The sequence below is a fragment of the Pholis gunnellus genome, assembly GCF_910591455.1.
Source record: "Pholis gunnellus genome assembly, chromosome: 13".
NCBI lineage: Eukaryota > Metazoa > Chordata > Actinopteri > Perciformes > Pholidae > Pholis > Pholis gunnellus.
The window spans coordinates 21305906-21328953 of NC_136540.1; the positions used below are offsets into that span (position 1 = coordinate 21305906).

General features: G+C 41.0%; 1 protein-coding gene across 1 annotated transcript in view; it reads right to left on the reverse strand.

Moving 5' to 3' along the window:
* LOC306705345 (homeobox protein PKNOX2-like) overlaps positions 1–21375 on the reverse strand; it is a gene marked incomplete at its 3' end in the record, with an annotated part of 95477 nt that extends 74102 nt beyond the window's left edge. The window contains exon 1 of the mRNA XM_079172076.1: positions 21297–21375. The remainder of the gene's footprint in view (positions 1–21296) is intronic.
* Positions 21376–23048: the final 1673 nt, after the last annotated feature.

Below are 23048 nucleotides of genomic sequence, written 5' to 3' on the forward strand. Positions count from 1 at the left end.
TGCTATTGGTCGCCACAGGCAGAGCTCCTCAGTCTATAGAGGAGATCTGATTTGTAGAGCTTAAACATTCATGCATTAAGTCGATTAACAGAAAATATTACAGCAACTACTTAGTTGCCTGCATTTCTCTGTTTTGTATAATTGAAATGAAATCTCTTTGGATATGTCACCTTGGGCTCTGAGGAAAGCTGATGATCACGTTTGACACATTTCTTTCTCCTTTTTTTAAATTTATATGTTAGGTTAACTACTGTGGACGACGCAAAAGCGCAAATGTCCCTATGTAGAGCCAGTGTTTGGTTTGTCCGTTCTGGGCTACTGTAGAAACATGGCCAGCTCTGTGAAGAGGACCTGCTCCGTATGTAGATATAAAGGGCTCATTCTAAAGTAACTAAAACACAACCACTTATTTTCAGGTGATTTTAACCTCAAGAAAACATGCTTATTAATATTATATTCCAATATATCTTGTATTTCATGCCAATATATCCCCATAAATGCTAGACACCGAACCTTTAAGTAAGGAATCTGGGTACTTCTTCCACAATATATGAATCCTGATACACACATCCACAGTCATTGAATTCTGCATTAAATCAAACGTTACATGTTAAATGTTACATTACAGCATTGTTATGAATTGGACTATTGTAGACAAGTTGTGCTTCTTGTGAAATGGTTGTCTTATTGCTGCACTGTGTACAACATTTGCTCATATCAATAATGGGACATGCTCCGATGCATCAGGGAAGCCCTAGGAGGGAATCTATTCTCATTTGACTCATTTGATTTCACCGCTCGCGTTTGTGGCAAAGCAGGTTTGGAGAAGACACAGACATGATTAAATATTCACTACTTTCTGCTAAACTTCCTCTCTGATCATATGGAGGCTCAGTGCAGCGGAGAGAAAACTCCAGATGGACATCTTTAAGATTCCCAAATCCTCCTCTTTTCTCGCTAGCAGGAGCTAGCAGGGTCAAGGTGTGAAGGGAGGACCAAAAGACCCGTTTCCCACAATCCCTCTGCAGCTATAGCCCCCCAGCTGTTCAAGGGCTTCCATAACAACAGCTGCGCAGAGGTTTAGTGGTTCATGTTGCTATGACAACAGCAGGATCAATTGGCATGCACAGACTCAGGGCTAATAGCAAAAGTGACATTATACCATAATTTCGTCTCAATAAAACACAGGCAGGTTTTTTACTGCACTGAGATTCGGGGGGACATTAAAAAAATAAAAGAGGCAAATAATTAATTTTGCATGATAACGCCCGTGGCGTGTGCGCCCAGAACTCGCAGGAATCTCCCACGCTTAATGGCAACCAACCCAGCAACCTCACACTTCAAATTCATTCCCTGGCATTGAAGATACAGAGTGTGATTGTTTCCAAGCTCATACAATAGAAGCTAAATAAATCCTGATGCCCGGCAGCTGTATGCGCCACAGATCACTGACCGGCAGGATGTGCGACAATCAGACTTCTGTTCTCCTGACAAACAGGATATCTGGTCACCGGACCACCTTAACAGTCAGACAGTATGAGGTGGCGGGGGGGGGGGGGGGGTTACACTACTGTATCGGACCACGATGAACCAACCTCAGCTATGCTTCAGGTTTACATGCAGGACAAAAGAATCTCAGGCTCAGGAGACGTGTCACAAGCAGAACCCTCAAACGCAGTGGAAGTGACAAAGCTCGGGGTTCTTGCAGCTTTTATCGGGCCAGCCGAACTTAAACCGTTTGAGGCTAATTCCGGGGAATTATGAGGGGCTCACAATGACAATAGCAGGTATTCCCACAGGAGTAACCAGAGCTGGAGCGGCGTCAGCACGGGTTTAAGCCTAACATTTAACGAGCATGCAGCTGATACAGACAGCTGAACCAGACAAAACACAGCACAAACACTCACATTTAGTCTACACTAATATGAGCACTCTATCCAGCTGCAACACATCTCACTTCCAGCTTGACAAAAGGCTCTGACTTTGTGTCTTTCCCTTTAATCAACTCTTGGCTGATATTTGACATTGATCATTCCTCCCTGTCTCACAGAATATGATAGCCCTTGTGAACAGTGGGGGAAAAGCCAAACAGGAATCCACTGCTAAAAATACCCACGTCGTGATGAGTCAGGATGGATAGGCAAACAAAAAAGAGGCCAGTCTAATTTCCTCCAGTCTGGGCTTTGGAGTTCCAATCCTCAATGCCACCAGTGGATTCCTCTATTTATTGAATCGAGCTGCATTAAGAAGAGAGAAAAAAAAAGTCTGCCGAGTAGTGGGATAAAAAGAGATTATCCAAATGGAGGCTAATGATGTGCAAAACGAATCACAGAGTTAAAGAGAATAAAGGTGCAGCCAGGAACATACAAGTGTTTGTACTGAGGTGTTTGGGGGTATTTAGTCACACTGTGTTGCTCATACTGACAAAGACTTCTCTACATCTAGTAGGCCACATTATAAATGTACAGCTACAGTGTAAATGTTCACTATATGCTACTTCACACAACATATACAAATTGAACTAGTTTTAGGAATGTAAAAGGAAATAAAAAGACATATTTTCTTTTTTTAATCTTAAAACACTTACAATTGTAGAATATAAAATATAAATAATAGCTTTTAGCTTTTATTTTCCTTAACTCCAATCATCAGATAAAATTAATTAAAATGTATTCTATTTAACTTGTTAGCTCGCTAACTTAGCTTATGTTAGCTTGTTGGCTAAAATGACTAACTACTATTAAGCTCTCTATTACTTTATATTATCTAATCATAAATATACTGAATATATATGCAGTATAAGTATAATTAGATATGATAGTGAAATCTGTATATTCTACTAACACTGTACATGTAAAAACACAAGGGACAAGAGTCGAAAATTAGCGACAGCAAACTGCTAGTTCATCAGTTTTATTTTAAATGAGTATAAAAGGAAATATAAGGATATCTTTTCTTTTTTATCTATATTTCCCCCCTTACCTCCAATCATCTGATAGAATGAATTAAAATGTATTCTATTTATCTTGTTAGCTAACTAACTAAGCTTCTGTTAGCTTGTTAGCGAAATGTTTTCGCTACTATTACTATAATATATAATCATACATATACTGAATATATGCAGTATATATATATGATAAAATATGATATATTTTAATTACACTGTACATGTAAAATCCCAACTTGGAACAAGAGTTTAAAATGACCAATAGCAAACTCTCTCATCAGTTTCATGCCCTGTATTGAACTATGATAAATAGCATCGTCTATCAAAATACATTAAAATTCAAATTCAAATATCCTTCACTGGCTGATGTAGCTATATGAAGAAGCTTAGCTGTAGCTAAAAAAAGCTGGAGCTCAGTGTGTAGCGTGTTCAGGTAAGCTCTCGAGCCAGAAAAATAAAAAAGCTAAGACCTAGACTGATGTGGCACACACACGTGCACTGGAACAATCCCTGTCATGGACACACACCCATCTCATTATGACTTAAGGAAAATATAGATGATCATAAAGGAGTTCAAATGAAAGACAGATTGGACTTTTGTTGGTTCCGGGGCTCCACGTAGTTGATCACTGTCAATTAAAGCCTTGCTGATGGCAACATCTATTTCTCCATGAATCAACCTTTAAACGTGCTAATACTCTGCATGATTTTCAATATTGTATATTTATCACTGTGCGAAACACTTTATTATATTCCAGCCCATTTTCCCAAATGCAGTAAAGATAAGGTGGTGAGGTACTGCACATGGTGTCTCCCGTCTGAACTATGCTTCTTAAACCGCTGTAGGCTCAAATGCTCTTTCACTTACACAAAGGCTAACACTAGGATGTGGTTTTTCAAGTGGGCCTCAGCAAGCTCTCTATCCAAAGCTTCTGAGTGGTTCTGTTTGGTTTTAAACCATGTCACACTTTTTTGTGCAGCACTATGTTCAACTCATTCTTGCAGTGGCCTGGCTCATCTTTGAATAGCTTCTGAGTCATTTCACTGGTGGGAGGAAATCAAAAGACCTTGAGACGTGGTTCTGAGGTAATTTGATATATTTTGACAGTAAAAAGTAAACTACTGTGAGATATACAAAGAGTTTTTATTGTTAATAAGAGAATCATATGCACTCCTCTTACTCCATATCATATTAACTGATATGGAGTAAGAAGCCCCAACATAGCAATAAAAGTCAATGTTAGATTTCTGAGAAAGTATGTACATCCATTATCTAACACAATAACATAATAACCATTATCTAACTAGATTGCTGTAGCACTAGCTAGCTAGTTGAATTATTATATTATATTATTCACTTTAGACCATTTTACAGCCAATGGCATCAAAGATATGCAGGCGGCATCATGTCAACATATTGACTGTTACCGTCCATTTTAAAATCAATGATTTCAATATGTTTATGTTGCAACAGTTCACCCCAAAAATCAAAAATACAGATTCGTGCTGTTACCTGTAGTGCAATTCATCAGTCTAGATTGTTTTACTGCGAGTTGCCCACTGTTGCCTTCTCTCCAATATAATGGGACTAGATGGTCCTCGGCTTGTGGTGCCAAAACAATGCTAAACAGTACATTTGATAAATTCAAGAGCAATGTCTCTTTTCAGAATGACTAAACTGGTTACTGAAGATACGATTGTTCTTAAAGGGGCCGTATAAGTGAGATTTGATTTAAAACAAAACTAAGTTTTCTATTATTACATAACTATGCAGACCAAAAAAATATTCATCTTGGCAACTCACTTGTTTTGTCTCAAAATAATCAAAAAGACTTAACTATAGTGAAAATAATTAAGAGGGATCACTAAGTATGCAGAGGATTGTACTTGATATGCCCACAATGGAAACAGGATACATTCTATCACTCCGGAGGCAGACTAAACAATACTCAATGCTAGACTGAATTACTTGCTGGGACAAGATATTTCTGCAGCCCAATATCCATGAACCGCACAGCAAGTGTATCTGAACAGAAGATTAAAGTGATTCTGCTTGAAACAGCATCTTTTCTTCGGCTCCAGAGACAACAAGCTGTGTTGGTCCAGGATGGACCGGCTGTCATGCTGCTGGACACGAGACCTGCTGGATTTTACATTTCAGAGCAGGGGCTCTGCTTCTTCCTGCACCGACCGATATAACAGGCGGGATCCAGCTGAGGCTGCTGTTGTGATATGGGGAGTGCATCTAGGAATGGGGAGAGTGACAGGTATGGAGAAGTCTGTCTTTTTCAATTCAAGAGTGTGTTTTCTGCCATGATAGATTTCTCACGTTAGCAGAGAAACAAAACTCAACCTATCATTTCATTCAGGTCACTTTTCATTCCGTTTCAAGTCTGAATGTTTTCTTGATATCAAGGTAGCAGGGAGAGAGGCGAGGTCCAGTGGGTGGGTGCTGTAAAGCCACGAGCCACCTTCACCCCTGGCATTTCCAGACTGACCTAAAGCTGGTCCTAGTGGACCAAGGATAGGTCCCACGAGGGGATCCTCCCACACCGACCCCGAGGGCAGACCTGGACCCCACCCGCTGACTGTGTAAAACCATTTTCGGTTCCTTTTGAAACCATTGCGGGCCGCATTTGACCATGTACACGTGTTCAAAATCTTCACTGAAACCCATGCCAATAGATTTTCAGATTGCCAGATAATCTATATGAAAAAATAGAAAGAGTAGTTGAATCTTCATATTGAGCAGCCAATTTCTGATTCGGGTACAACCCTAATCTCATTGCTGCCAAAGTCTCGAACTGTTCCTTTCCCTGCTGCCAGCTGTCATTTCAATGCCAGCCTCCTCTTACTCTCACTTCTTAATACTAATCTAAGACACGGCCCTACTGTACATGACAAAACAATCTCATGCAAACTGAAATGTATGTCTACACTGCTGTATGCTATGAGGTAAACAGATGGTAAAATAATGCAGGAGTCATGAAATATGCAGGAAAAACTGATTTCTTCATACTTCACATCAGCTGTCTAGACTATCAAATAACACAGAGAGACACACTGTAGAATATCTCTGGTGGAATCCTGCCTTCTTTCTCAAAACAACGTGTCGGCCAGTTAATTGAAGTCATCAGGCGTTGTGTTCAAATCTTCTATTAATCACATGAGCAATCTGTCAATGATGACAATTTTCCAGTGCAAAATGCATCGAGTAAAACCTGGGAATGAGTCAGCATTGTTCACTTCCGGTTCCCTCCAAATGAAGTTAATGAGGTTTTTGAATGGGACTTTTGTTTGATGCCTGAAATAATGTCAGTGGTTAACACAAGCTGAAGATAGTTTAACGTTTGGTTCTACAATATCAAATACATCAGTAAATGTCCCTCTCTCGAATTCTGAAGCTTCTAAAAAATAGACGGTTGCTAACGAGTTGTCAACGAGACGACTAGAAGTCATCACACAGCCTCTATATAGACTCGCTCTCATGTGACCGTGGGTCAGTTCCTTTATAGCCTAATGTTAGCTGTTTGCGTTAATGCTTCAAAAATCATAAAGTGGTGTTTATTTGTGAAGATTATCTCGATGGACAAAACATGTAAATGTTTGTAAGCCACAGATCTCATCTTCTACAATAATCCAAATTCTAATGGAAACATCTCATTGATTTTTTGTGGAGGGAACCAGCATAATGCTAACTACCTGTTGGCCTGCAAAAATACGTCATCCCTGCTGCACTCTATATCTGGGAAACACCCTGAAGAAATGACATTTGAATCTTCCAGTAATTAATTATCCCTTTTGGCATAGTTATGGCCTCCATGACGCAACAGTGAAATACATATATCGGGCACGATGGAGGGAAAAATGAAATGTGTTTATTCATGTTCAGTCGATTCCAGACTGACCGAACTCAGTATTGCACTGATCATCCTCGAGGACTATAGTTAATGGAAGAGGTCTACTATGAATCATGACTGCCTTCATAGCGAGATATTGTATGATCAAAATAAACAACCATCAGCAAAATGAAGGACTCAAAATTGGATACAGCAGGAAAGATGCCAGGTTACTTTACTTTAGTAAAGGAGACTGCTTTTATGCAGCGATCATCAAATTGGCAACCCGCAGGCCACGTACGGCCCCGTACGGCCCCGCCAACGCTTCCCATCAGGCACGCAGAATATTAAAGAATGCAGAAAATGTGTGCCGGGATTTCAAATATCTAGCTTTTTTTTTTTTTCCTCTCTTTATTGAAGCAACGCCTAAAACAGTTGAGACCGTAACAAACCCCAAATATGTGTATTTGACCAAATATGTGCTTCCGTCGGGCATCTTATTATGAGGGATTAGCACCTCGAGGCAGGAGTCAGCTCTCACGCGCAAAGCTAAATAAAGTTGATTATTATTTACTGCCAGGACTGCATTCTGCAATTATGTTATCGTCATTACATATTTTACCCATCACTCAACGGTCAACTGCCTCTTTGATGGAGGTCTGACAGTATTCAAGTTAAGTATATGGAGTTATATTGTTATACTAATATAAATATTAGACAATAATTGGCAATTGCCTATATAAGGCCTATAAATATATATTATACAAAATTGCGTGTGCAAATGAATGACATTAGCAGAAGCTATTGTTTAGCTGCCGAGAGCACAATCACCAGTGTCTAATCTTCCGTGCATCCTATATTTTGCAATCATCACCGATTCCAAGCTGCTCTGCAATCACCTGCCACAATTATCTTTACATTTAGCATCTCTGTGTTCTTTACTTTGTTTGTCATAAAGAGCTTTGTGCTGAGAGGCGAATGAACGAAGTGAATCATCTTATCAGACACCGTTTTGGATGATGACGTTTCCATGTATGGTGGCTCTGAGTGACCAAACAACCCTGACGGATGTGGAAAGAAATGCTGGAAATGGAAGCGGTTTTAAAAACATGAATAATGGACGAATGGCTTGTAAACATGATTGACTCAAGGTGAGGTCATTTTTAAACCAAAAATACAGACTTGTGGTTTTAAAGGCCTTTCGTGTCTCGGGAATAGTGAATGAGTGAGCGGGGAGTGATTTCGGACACAGTCCAGGCCTTCATCATGTACATAAACAAAGATTTTCTAGAAGAAGCATCATTCTCTTTGTGACATGAATATGAACAGACACAGTTTCACTATTTCAATAAAAGGTAACACTTTTAATATGCTATATGTGTCGAGAATTCAAACACCCTTTCATTGTCTGGGCATGGAAGAGACAAACACAATGGACTTGGCAAAGACGGCCGAGGCAGAACTCGGAATTCCCCGTCACCGTCTGAAGTGAGCTAACCTTTTTAGTTTTTTTTCCTTCTGACTCTTCCCTCCTGGTGAGAATCCAAAGGAAGAGAGTTAACTGTTTCACTGACATGCTGGATGTCTCCTTCAGTAGTTTGCTCCGTGTGCACACAATGCTCATAATAAAGCATGAATTCCCCGTGGACTGAGCCTGAGAATTTACTGACGGTCAGGTGTTCTCTGTAGTCTCCACTGTGCATTTCCACACATTAGAAATGCACCGCTCGTTTCACAGCCCCCCTCAGCTCCATAGCCAGGTAGTTAAAGGCAAAGTACTTTCTGTCCATTTCCCCCGAACAGAAAAATAGTGTCTTTAAATTTAAGGTGCTCTGCCATCTGTACTAAATGTCTATGGCGCTTTATAAATACCACTGACCACGGGGAGAAAGAGGGGCGGCAGTGTGTCGGTTCACTGAGACGAAGAGAGACTGAGGGATTCACACAAACACAATAGAAAAAAAAGGAAAAGCTGCAAAAACTCACACATCCTCAAATCAATTTCCTCGTACACACACACACACATATATATTTATTTATATATATATATATATATGTATATATATATATATATAAATAGGCCTGTTTTGAAGTGGGCGTCAAGTCATCCCTCGTCTCTTGCCATGGCACGTCTCACCTTCATAGTCCGACTGACAGAACTCTCCAAGCCACGACTCTCAGAGAAGCATCTCCCCGCCTCCGTGTTGACCTCTATCTGTTAAAGAAGTACACCAACCTTTCTGGGGATTGGCTTTTTTTTTTTTTTGTAAAGTTAGGTTGGAAGAGATTTAAAAAAGAAAAATATAAATCATCCCTGTCTTCCCAGTGGATGATTTTCCCTACACTATGTTACTTGATAGAAACCAACCTGCTCAAGGCCTCATTCAAAACTGAACTTGATTTAAAGTTTGATTTGACTGCAGGGCACAGTCCTCGACACGGGTCACTACACACCCTGCACGCTTCTTTTTACGCTCTCCATGTTTTGTATTGTAGTACACAAAATGAAGTGTATGTGCACAGCTGTTGAAATCCCACATCTCTCCTGCAGTGTATCTGTCGTGAACATATACACTGTGTCTACAATGGCCCTCTGTGTCACTATGGGCATATTTCGCATTACCTTTCACTGTCAGCATTTGACCAATCTACTGAGGAAGATTTCATCGACTAGTCTGACCCCCCAATAAACTTTTCAAAGCTAAACCAACAAATCCGACCCGCAATCAGCACTATCACGTTTCAAGTGGCCCATTTACACCACGCTGACACCGTGATGCCAGTAGCCGTGCCAGCAGGGGAACGGGCACAGACATACCACGGGGTAGTGTGAGACTAGGCTTTTCTCTCCTCACCCGGCGAGAGCCATGACATGATACCGCAGCGCCTCCGAGCTGCCTCGTGTACACTGACTGGCAGCTGTTCAGGACTCACTTTTAGCATGCAGCCCTCATCACATCTATGACGTTACTCAAGGAGTGGGAGGAGTGTGTCACTGTTTGTGATAATGGAAGTCTTCTAAACTCTGTTATGAATTCTTCGGAGAGGCTTCATCACCTCTTTGGCTGCAGACTTTAGTTTTTATTTTAGGGCTGGATTAGATTATGGAAATAATCTAATATCACACATTCTTTTTAGGGTTGACGTCACAAAATACTGAGACAGTGATTTCTTTGATAAATAATCATCATTAATGTGGATATAATGACTAAGTGGTAAATGATAGAACAGTTCAGATACGGTCATCACTTTACTGTAATGCAGCCTCTAAAACCAGGAAAAGACACTAGACCATAATACCATATCTAATCTCATATCACCATATTGATATAAGCCCTATTTATAAATTGTGTGGGTTATATGAATAACGAGGGTATCTGTGGAGACTCAGCGGTGCCCTTACACGTCATGCCGGGTCTGCTTTAGACACAGAGATGTGAAGAGAATCTTTGCAGTGGAGATCAGCTCAAAACTGTTTCCCTGTCAGTCGACAAACACAAAAAGAAAATTGAGAAAACTTTACCCCAAAATTGTGTGAAAGATCTCTATCTTACTCTGTGTGCTGGTGCCTTTTATTGATAATTGCAGGCATTACATTGAATTGAATTTATATAAACCATCTTTTTTCAAATAATGGCTGCAATTACATTGTGAATATGAATTAATTTTTCCCCCTGAACAACTCACTGAACTGAAAGAAAGAAAACATCTCAATGCTGAAAATAGCTCCTTATGTTTGTGTTCTACAGGCTTTTGGCACAGGTTAGAGAAAGGTGTCACTGCCAAAAATGCTGCAGGGCCCAAAACAAACTGAAACATTTGGCGTCAAAGAAGTTGTTCTTGTTATTTAGTGGTGAAAAGACAGCAAGCATCCAAGGTACTGCTGTTGCAGTATGACCAAACTTTTTCCTCATAACATCGATAATCTGAGAGGCTGATTTATGGAAAAAGTCATTTTGAATCTGTGGCTGCAACTTTCCTCAAGTTAAATATACAACTTTTGAAAGGCCTTTTAAATGAAACTGTGGACATGCAGAGCAGAACTTCTACACCACTGCGGGTTCACATTTCCCTCCATTTATATACATCACTCTGCACCGTGAAAATTAGACTTTAATTGGGTGGTAAAATTTGAAGTTATTGCATTTTTCAAAAAGTCCCTGTGTCTTTATAGGCAGTTCAGACTGACTCCAGGCAAGGCATCACAACTGGACTCAGTCCTGATTGGCTCCCCTCATTAAATAGCTGCTGCAATGTTTCCAAGCAGGGCACTGCATTAAACTGGAAAAGCAGGTTTACCTCATTTCAATAGAAGAGCTGCTGCTGTCGGTCAGTCATGGCCATATTAGGGCGTTCACCGCCGTTTAAATAGTTCAACTCAACCTCTGAGTGAACTTTGCTCGTAAAAAGGCAAGAACATTTACATAATATTATCGAACCTTTAACCACATTTGAGGACAACCTGTAAATATGTTCATGGCCAACAGTATAAAGGAATGTGTAAAATGTGATATGTTAAAATAAAAAAAGTTGCACAGAACTTGAAGGAAACCCTTAAAAGTAGCGTACGACGGAAATCTCCACTGAAGTGATACACATCTGTCATTTGGATTGGACCAGATCTACGCAGCAGACAGCTGCTGAAGTCAAATAGCATATCGGTCTGTCTTTTCACAATAGTCTCCATTATGCTCCGATGTCTTGTTATGTCTTCAGCAAATCCACTACTGTCTGCTCTAGAAACATTACGAGGAGCTTTACTTTTCATGAGAAGTTCCCCCAAAACTGACACACATGCAGATCCACTCGCTACTAAATAAAGAAGAATATTACCAGTCTCTATAGATTTCTGAAGATACCTAAAATTGATGATAAGATATCCCACCTCTTCCTGAATTCCTCACTTTTCAGGAATGTCTTGAACAATACGTTCTCTGGGAGAGCGAAGCTCCTATCGTGGCACATCTCCTAACATGCTAATTACCCCGCACACAGTTTGAGTTCATTTATTATGCATGAAATAATCTAATATGATGACTGTGATAATTATGCGCACACAGATAAGATAAAAGAGTAGTAACCAATTATGAAGCGGGAGTTGGGAAAAGTAATTATTCTTTGTAGTGGAAAGAAGTCTCGGTTCGAGAAAAAGAGAGAAGAAAATGGGGGTTCAGGCTTCTTTTTTTTTTCCTTTCTCTTTCAGTTCACAGTGCTGCAATTAACATGTGGAATCATGTCTGCACACGTGATGGTGTTTAAGGGATATTGTCCTGATTGAGCACACAGTAACATCGAAGCATTAAGTGTGTATGTGCTGACAAAAATAAGGTGCTTTCTGCACAGGTTCATTTATCATGTTATGATACCCTTGGAGACTCCACACACTCCGTGAGTCTGACATGTTCACATCACAACTTGAACAAGGCAACCTGATCCGACGCCTGGAGGTCTCGCCAGCATCAGCGAATCAGAGAGGACGCCGAGAGGAACGAGCGGCAAATCAGACGCGTGTTGTGGAGTCATTAAACATTCGTCAAATCAGAGCCGGTTGAACCGCTGCACGGCTTTCTTTGACAAATTGTGCACCTGCCACCGCAAATCACAGGAAACTAAGACTCTGAAGTGGTTTCATTTTTTCTGGGACTGAATTATGAATCCAACTTTTACGTGAAGAAATATGGCAGACTGGAGCTTGACCGGGCTTTATGTGCTCAAAGTGAGGGACAGAAATGTCTCACGGCTACTCTGAAAGCAAACGTGATGACTGAGTCACTGCTGCAGCAGACACAAGAAAGAAAACATGGGGTTATAGAACCCACAGACAAAGAAATGCAGGATTAATACCATACAAACATCTGAAGGAGGATTGTCTGACTGACTAACTATCAGCACATTTATCTGACTCAGGAGTCCGCACGTCATGTTCACACTGCTCCGGAAACCTCAGTCAGCCATTACTCAGTCCAAGTTCTGTTCTCTCCTGATTGCTTGCAGAGTCTAAACTCTCTGACACCAGTCAACAAAGCTCGGAGTTGCCCCGAAGACGGCCTCCGCAAACAACACTAAAGTCCCTTTCAACAGGGTCGCCATATTTTCAAACACCAGAACTGGGAACGGGTTCTTGGAAGAAACGTCTTCATGTAGGTGTTGATCCTGCAGTCGTTTCAGAACAGGAAGTGAAGGATAACGAATGTGAACAAAGAGACTAAACTAACCATCAGCCCGCCGCCTGCTCTGTAGCTTTAAACTGGAGGTTAATGTCAGTGGCACCCGTGTTTCCTTACACTCTCAGCTAAGTCGTAATGTTCAGAATGTAATGAGGTGAGAAGAGGGGGAAAGCAAGGACGGGGAATACGGCCAACACCAGCACTGCTGTTTCATACGGACAGCTGATGTTCAGGAGAAGCAGTCTACGGTGTGATTCTGCAGAGAGGACATTTTCACAGACATCAGAATCACATTGGAACTCTTTATAGATTACTGGCATGATTTAGAGTGCATTGTGTGTCCAACGTAATACTTGGAAAACACGTTTTGTTTCCAAGGAAGAGAGTGCTGTGGTCATACAAAGTGCAGGACACCCCAGGTCAGAGTCCTGTGTGTGTTTTTCTTTTCACTCAATGAAGTGTGTCAGAAATCTGCCCCGACACAAATTGTTTTGTTCATTAGTGGTTCTCAAGAAACAGCAAAGACTAAAGTGAATCAAACTAGCAGATGAAGATAGATAGTTATGCTCAATAAATAGTTTAGCCTGCATCCTCCAACGCCACCCGACTGAATCCTGTTTCCAGGATTATAGAAATGTCTGCTTGCACTTCGCTACTTCCACCGTCATCTCTGTAAAGAGATTGTGTTTAGTTACTTGACTGGTTAAGTTACTGGCCCGACGTGGCATTTTTTAGAAAAGAGCTTTGGTTAAAGTTAGTGAACGATTGTGTGTATTTCTGTTCCATGTTAACACTTGTGCTGAAAGTTACTCTTTGTTGTAACCAAACACTATCTTTCCTAACCTTCAAAGTGATTTTGTTGCTCAAACATAACCGTTCAAAACTATTGATCACGCTCTTATGTGGATATTGACTTGCAAGTTTATATTGTAGGAAAACTAATTAAATACTCTTTGCAGATGTTTTCGAGTCACAACATTGAGACTTGGCAGATATGTTCATTAAAAACATTTCCTCATTATGTTAATTGGAATACATAATACATTACATGTGCATTTTGTTAGTTTGTATTATGCCATATTCTGAAAAGGCAACTTGTTCTGTAAAGTTGAAAGCTACCGGCTAAACAGTTGAACTCCAGGGTAACATGACACTTGTGTTTTACAGTGTATGAGGTATTCAGATATGAGGTGACATAAATCCAGCAGCACTGAGACATCCGGGATGCCAAAAGCCTTAATGTAATATAATAGAGGAATAAAACAGTGTGGTCCTCCTTTAATATCTTAAGAGCGACAAGTCTTATGAAACACCATAAAAGATGAAGCCTTCCCTCTGAAAATGTACTGCACTTCGACTGAAGCCTGCGCTGTCATAAAGCCATGGTGCTTTTATAGCCGGGGACAGAGAGGAAGTCATTTTGCAGCTAATAAGAGCGATCACTGAAATGTGTTCTGTCCTTGCCGCTGTACAGCGCTCTTCCTTAGGTCCGTTGATAAGCTGCACACTAACAAGCGTTTCACCAGACATCTGCAAAGGCCGCTCGGAGGTTAACAGCAAGGTATACAAATGGATGTGAAGAGAAAGACGTTTCTGTTAAAAGTCTCACGTCAAAATAAAGGAGCAGCTATGGACCGAGCGAAAATATTGTCCTTCAGATCAATTGTGTCCTGGAGTGCAATAAGCTGAAACATTCAGATGAGATGTGAGACGTGAGATGTGAGTGGCAGAAAAGAGCAATACACTTGAATAATATCTCTGGAGAGGATTCTGAAAAACGGAGCCGTGTTCCAGTAAATAGCCCTTTGGAGGTCACAACTTTAGCACTGTTGCATTTCTATTCAAAGTGCAGCACACTTCAATGGGCTGCTCTGCCAATAATCAAAGTAGAGGGGTTTCAAAAGGCCATCTAGCACCATTTCAAAGCGGCAGCATTTTCTTATGTCTCGGGCTCCCAACCTGTCTCCTGCTGCAGCTCGTCTGTGTATTAAAACAGCTGCAAATGTACCAAGAGTGAAAAACAAGAACGTCAGGAGGTGGTCAGAGAGGCAAAAGTACAGTAATATAATCAGTAATAGAAGTTAGCTGGGGGGTTTACAAAAATATCTTCTGTTGATGTGTACTTTGTCTGTCCTTCCGCTCTGTACTAAAAGTTAGTCTGACTCACAGAGGAGGACCAGCCGCTCTCCTGCTGCCAGCAGCCAGCAGCGCCAAAAAACAGCTGGAACTAAACCTGCAGTCTGAAACCACTGCAGTTTAAAGGGATACTTTATACTTTCCAACCAGGTTTTCATCCTTAATGTGGGTAGTATAAACAACTGAACATGTTTAACATCCCTCCATGTTGCCAGCACCCACAGGCCTCCACTTATTTAGCACAAAAGATTTGCCATTCTCTCTCCCAACTGGTGAAATACCAGGCGTGTTCAGTAGTCTGACGCTTCCAACTATGAGGCTCTAGGTTCCCCTCTTGAGTCAGCTTTGGACGTGTCAGTTCCCACTGACCGCTGTCTCCTGGGTGAAAGTCCCGTGTTTGTTTGATCGGCTGTACCAAATGTCTTTTTTTCCCAGTCAAGCTTTGATTGAGGTTTTTGATTTTCATGTCATCAAGTTAAACAGTTAAAAATAAAGAAAAACATACTAATAGTACGATAGTAATGCTGCTAAAGGTATCAAGCTGCAACCATACATTTGGATTCGGCAAGAGAAAGCCAGTGCCACTGATTGTGTAAACATAAAATGCATGGTGTCAAGTCTGTGCTACGGGCTGCAGGAATGACTTCTAAAACCTGGAAATGAGTCGAAATCTTTACACTTTCGGTTCCCTAGTCGCAAAGTCAATGGGTTGTTTGAACGTGTTTTTGGTTGGATGTGTGGTTAACACCAGATGAAAAGATGTTGACGTGTTGTTGTGCGGTATAAAATACATCAGTAAATACCTCTCTGGTGAATTTAGACTGTCTTAAAAGGTGGTTTCTAAAAAGTGTCTAAATGAGACGACTAAGCGTCCTCACTAGAACACTCGTCCTGCTTCAGCTCAGTGCTGGAGACGTGAAGTCATGTGACTTTAGCCTAATGTTAGATTTGTAATTTTGCTGACTGTATTCACATTTCAAAATTCATAAAAGTGGTGTTCCAGTGGTGAAGATTATCTTGCTGAACTGAACGTGTAAGTATCATAAACGTTTGTTTGCCATTTGACTCAGAACTAAGTTTAAAGAGAATTACATATTTCCAATAGCAGTGACCCCGTTTGGGCCCAGGCATTCACTCACTCTGCAGGAAGCACAAATATGCAGCCACACAGCACTTGGTGGGATTTTCTCTGCTATGATCTGCTGTTGAATTCAAATCAAATATTTTGAACCTCACCCAGCTCAGCTGTTACCAGAACTCTCAAATATAATAAATTCAGGATTTACTGGCAGGCTTCATATTTCTCTGTGTGAAGCTCTGCTCATTTATTAGGATTATCTACATTCCACCAGAGATAAGAACCAGCGGCACAATGAGGTTCACAGTCTTGTTAGAGGTCTTTAAATGCAGAATATATAATAAGCTGTTGCTAATTTGATTTTGTGCTTGATCCTTGAATAATACCACTGATGTCTAAAAATATAGGTTTTAATTGTTTTTAATGCAAAAATAATGACATCAAAAGCAAAGTATGCCAACACTATGAATACTGAAGACGTCACAGAGTGGAAACGGACGACTTCTTACACGTCTTTGACATTTCAGCCACAGTAAACACTATCTATGTGTGCATCCTGTGAACACCCTGAGCTGTATTGGACTCCTCCATTCTATGCCATGACTTCGACTTTATGGAATGTGTCTCTGCTGGGTTTTCATTTCCTCGGTCTGAAAAAAAGGAATGCAATCAGAGGACTGATGCTAAAATCATTATCTAATGACTAAAGCCTTTGTATGACTTCTTCCATGCTGTGGCGTTCACTGTTCATGCACACATTGCATATTATTGTGTGGAGAGAAGGATTTCTGAGCCATTTGTTTGACTGTCTGCAGGCCAAATTGATTCAAATGTGCTGAGCCCAATCAATCAGTGACTCACATGAAGACCAATATTCTTTTTACAGCCGAATATGTCGTAATGAGAGCCACGCCATACCGACACGTGTTGTTGTAATCATATGTTGTGAAGTAAAGCGACAGAAAATGTGATTTGTTATTTTGTAAGAAGTTAAGCAGGCACTGAAAGGACGCTCAGTGTTTCACACATCGATGACGTTACCTGCGTAAGGGCTGCACAATTAAGCGAGTGTCACGGTTTGGGCTTTCCACAATGAAGTGAGCATGACTGACTGTGATATTGATGTTTAAAAGGCGCGATGCACTCATAGAAAACGCCACTGGATATTCAATCAAAACAGCCAGCGACCAGGGGACCCAGAAGTTCTGGCTTCCCTTTTGGGGAGCTGTGCGCGCACTCGGCAGGAGCAGCCAGTGTGATCATGAAATAATTGTGATCTCAATATTGATAACACATTGTTGTCATCAGTGGGCAATACAACACGTCATCGGGCGAGAATTTCAACGAAGAGTTTCATTAGTTAGTTGATGACAAATAATAATCTGAAATGAATTCATGAAAACCAAATTGCACTGTTGAGTTAGTTTGATCTGTATAGCTGCAACTAACAATTACTTTCCTTGTTGATTAATCTGTTGATGATTTTTTCAATTCATCCATAAGTTGTTCTTTAAAATGTCAGAAGATGGAGACAGTGTTTCCCAAAGCCAGAGATGATGTCCACAAATGTCCTGTTTTGTCCAAACCTCAAAGATGGTCCAGTTTTTGTCAGAGTAAAGAAACCAAAAATATATTCATATAAAACCAATTTATCGATGATCAAAATAGTGGAAGATTAATTTAACTAATCGATGAATCGTGGGGATATTTATTTTGAAATGTTCTACTTGTGTATCACGCTACTTTCAAACCAGACTAAACTGCACGTATTTTCATGACATCTCTATGTCCTTCCAGGAACAAAGCTCCGTGATGTTGACAGCATGGAGGATCATTAAATTTGCCTGCTGCTCCTCTTGGAGCATAAATCAAGCCGATCCATCTCTCTCCGACCCTGCTCCCTGGTGGCTTACTTAGAGCCATGCCAACGCAGCACTGGCTGCGGAATGAGCAAGGGTAAGCATGCAGGGGCTGTCTTTAAGCCGAGCCGTCTGACGGTATAAACAGGCCTCTATCTCCTCTTGAGAGCAATAGGGATCAAGCGGGCTTAGTGGGCATGACCTGTGGGGGGCCCGGACACGGCCCCGAACATGCAACACAACACAATTGTCTTAAAGATTGCTGCTCTACTGAACATGAGAAAAACTAGCCTACATCACATTGCCCACGGGCCCGGAACAGGACCTAGATGCACTCCGCTGAGGATACCCGGCAGACTAAAGCCTTATGAATAATTCTAAACATCCTCTGGCTTTTTTCCTGCTTGATTTAAGAGAGTGAGGCCCTACAAAACAAATTAGACATCTCACAATCGGATTGCTGAGAAAAGGAATCTTGCAAAGTAAGGCCTGGTAGTCTTACGAGACCCTTAAAAGAAAGAAAACCTTGGATCTTCTCAAGAGTGATATATTGGTTTCTTCTGCACCATGCAGGCTGGAATTAGAGGCAAAGGCGAAAGGAAGTGACAAGACATTTGCTTTGTGGTTTAATTTCCTCGATTGCTTTATGGCCATACATAAATGCTTAAATTGGTTTGTAACATATGCTCTCCTCGCTCTGTTTACTTCCTTCATTTAGTGTGACTGAATCACTTTATTAGCGATTATCCCCCCAAAAGCTGCAGGAATGCACAGCACCACACCTCATCATGTAATTTGCCCATATAGTAGGAATGAGAATATGCAAATACTGTCAGAGTATTTTGCAGCAGCAAATTCGCCCCCGGGCTGCTTGTCCAATGACACAAATCATCAATTAAGATCTCAGCAGGGTTTGGGGATAAACTAAATTGGTATTAATCCTATCTGACGATATGTAGAGCCGTGTGGGGTTCATCACAACAAAGAACAAACATCACTGAGGGTGATTAGCGCTGATGCGCTTTGACTCGTGTGTGTGTGTGTGTGTGTGTGTGTGTGTGTGTGTGTGTGTGTGTGTGTGTGTGTGTGTGTGTGTGTGTGTGTGTGTGTGTGTGTGTGTGTGTGTGTGTGTGTGTGTGTGCGCGCGCGCACCGTCAAGATCCATTCCCAGCTGAAGCGTACCACTTTGAGACACTGACAAAAGGTGCACAATCATTGTATAATGATCATCTTTTGGTCTTTCAACAGCAACGAGTCTTTCAAAACGCTTTCTTTCACCGTGGTGCGAGTTTAGCTCCTCATGGGATTCTATGCTCGGCACTCCGCACCTGCCCAATGTGTTTGACGGAGGGAGCTAAAGTGGTCTAAATCGCCATTGTGATTTGTCAGGGAAGCAGATGATTAGTAAACAAATGGCTCAGGCATATTTAATTAGGCTAATGTACTCCCAAAGCTCACACCATGGTCTTTGCTGAGAGGGGCCTTCACTTTGCAATGCAGAGTTGTGACGTTAAGTGACAGACACTGGAGTTATATTTCCTGAACTTTACACTTAGCAACGTGTTTTTACCAAATCTGTGTATGTACAGGGACATGTTTGTGATATTCCAGATATATCCAGAGATCAAAGCAGAACGAGACTGAACAGAGGAGTTGACTTGACTCATAAAACTACCAACACAGCAAACTACCTGCGAAACGCTGCCTTTTTTTAACAGAGTGATCGCACAAATAAAGTAGAGACACATGCTGTCTGAGGGACACAGCCTCCGTCAAATCACACTCACAGCATTTCATGTCGGTCAAACGTCTCCTACGAGTGAAATAGTCATTCTGGCAATTGTGGAATAGAGTGGTCATCTGAAATAGAAAGTGGTGAGTGGCTCACAAAGAAGGCCAGTGTTCAGTCTGAGGGGTTTCGCAGGGCTGGGAGTAAACATTAGACCTCGCTGAGATGCAGATAGTTGAGCATTAAATACTTAAATCACAGATGTATTCATCAAGAAATGCAAAGAGGCTTAGACTCCCTGTTTGACCTTTTAAAATGCTGACAAGTGAGGAAGGTAGGCTTCTTTTTTGCTTTACATTTTTTTCTGGAATAAATGCAAGACACTAGCTTTGTATGAAAAAACGGTTTTGTTTAAATTCTGTACATTAACTGCAAACAAAAAATGAAAACTGACAGCTGTCACAAGTTACACATAAAAAAAACTATATATTCACAAAAGGTAAGCTCTTTAAATCAATGATTTAAAAAGAGAAACTACATTTTCAAATAAAGGTGGTAGCATATATATATATATATATATATATATATATATATATATATATATATATATATATATATATAGTCTTCAGTTCGATATATGCTGTGTTAATTTGTTTGTTTTTGTCAAAAACAAACACACACACACACACACAGGCACACACACACACACACACACACACAGTAGCACTGTGTCCTGTACTGTCTACAATATAATTTATTATGAACAAAGAAAACTGCCGTATTAACTTGGATCAAATATGGGTGTAAGTTATTTTACTCTGAAAATCCCTTTGCCGTTTTTTTCTTGACAAACACGTAAATCTTGCCAGTCAAAATAAAAGCATTTTACTTGAATAAAACACACCACGTAACTTCACTTAACAATACAGCTTTTTTCTTTTTTGTAGGCAGATTTACACCATCAGATATTCACTGTAAATTCACAAATAATCAGAATGCCATGTACAGTCCGGTGCTCGTTGACAAAGCCGTAATAAAAACGCTTCCTGCAGCTACATGCGCTCATTCGGTCTCCGGTCACTGTTATTGTGACAATTCTCTAAATGAGAATCTTTCGCACTAAAAGCACCCTCCGTTACATTCAACACATCCTATATCCGTGCATCACAAACATTACCGACACATTCTTTTTTTTTTATCCAAACGCCGCATCAAGCAAAAGAAAAATCCACTGGTCTCTCAATCAAGCACAAAAATGCATCTCCTCTCTTTTCCCTCTCTCTTTTTTCTTCCCCTCCTCTACTCCCCCTCCCTCTCTTTCTCTCTATCCCTCCCTGACTCTCTCTCTCTTTCTTTCTTTCTTTCCCTCCCTCTCTCGCTCTCTCACTCTGGCCTGGCTGGCTGGCTGACTGTATGAATAATGTCCTGCCTTTTGTAATGAAGGGGGGGGGGGGGGGGGGGGGGGGGGTAGGGGGGGAAGGACGCTGAAGTGGTAAAGCCCTGCTCCCATGCACTGACATTGAAAATGAATGACAGCTTACCTGCATGCCAATCTTCATCAGACTGACACTGGGCTGACAGCACAGCCTATACTCCTCCACACAGCCGCTGACGTCAGCCGCGCCTGGCCCCTCCCACCTCCATCTCCGCTCCCCGTTTTTTTCCCAACACCGGGCTGCTGATGCCTTCCAGTGTCCGTGGGAAATACGGCACTCACGCGTGGGGCTCCGCGAGAACGGTGCGGAGATGTTGGTTGGAGGCGATCAAGCACCAAAAGAAAGAAAGACCTGATATTATTCCTGTATTATTATTATTATTTATTTTTTATGATCAGCTTGAATGACACATTCAAGATTTACAGTCAATAACCGGCATTTTTAACAGAACACACAGTGATCAAAAAGATGTGTCTCCTGTGTGCTATTTTGAAATGAACATAAATAAACGTGCCTGTCAATATTATTATTAATATTTTAATAGTTATACTGAGTCACTTACGTTGGTTCCACATGTGTTGTGAGAATGAGGCGCCTGTGGTGAATGTGACACGAGCTGTGACGTGAGGAAAAGATGACTTTGGCCTACATGAGAGATTCAGGGTTTGGTCTTTGGTGTCAGAAACACAATGAATACCCTGTTCATTTAGTAATGTTCCAAGTAATGCACTCATTGTGGCCTGTTAGTTTAAATGGCCACAATGATGCATAGTCACCAAAGCAAAATGGATGGATGCAATCAATGTATGGGTAACAACTCCATTTCATAATGTGTTTATTCTTTAAATGTGTTTATAGAATTTTTGTATTCATTCATCTAATAACTTTAATTGGGTTATTTTCTTACCTATTCAGGTTTCCCAAAGATTGAGCCTGAATAGCTCAAAGAGAAACTACCCTGATCACGAGGCTCCTCTGTGTCAGCAGGGATCAGAGAATATGCTCTCTCCATTCTGGCCGTCTTTAATCTACTGGATTTGTTTGAGGTTGCGGGGGAACTCAAATCATCTGTGGGAGTTTCAGGCAAACACAACGAGAAAACCAAATTCCCCGTAGAGTTTGGTGTAAATTAGGACTCGGTTTGCTTTACGGCTTTTGCTGTCAGTGGTTCTGAACATGATCCAACCCTACCGTCTGCCTATTATCCAAATCATGAATAAACACTGGGTGCTTGGATCTTACGAGGGTCACTCAAAGGCAACATGTCTTTTCCCGGTAAGCACGCAGAGGCACCAGCACTTTGAGCGGGACTGGAGCCTTTGAACCGCAGATCTGGCCAGCCCCCTGTCGGTCCGCATTAATAATTGCATGCTTCAAAAAGACAGGTGGGATGATGGGAACCAGAAGGCTGCTGGTAATAAGAAAGACATTTCTATTCAGACCCAAATCAGTTCAATCTATTTTGTCCTGCCAGCTGAAAACACCCGGAAGAATTGACTTGATGTCAAAAGAACAGAGTCTAAGTTTAAGTAGCTTAAGCTGGTGGTAGTTATCCATTTGCTACCGATCCTGACCCCTAAATGACGAGTTGTTGGACCGAATAGCGTATTTATATGGTGATAAGAACAAATATTAGAGAAAAAAAACGCTTCTCGAGATAAAGATAAATGAATAATGAAAATGAATCAATAAGAGGTGTTTAAGTGAACAGAAGAAAAGTAAATGATTAAACGTAAATTGTATGAATGGTAGAAACGAGCTGGGTGAAGTTCTGTAGTCTATTCTACAGTGTTGGGATTTTCAGTAACGATGCACGTGATTGGCCCGTCGTGAGTTGGTGTATCCAATCAAACCCCA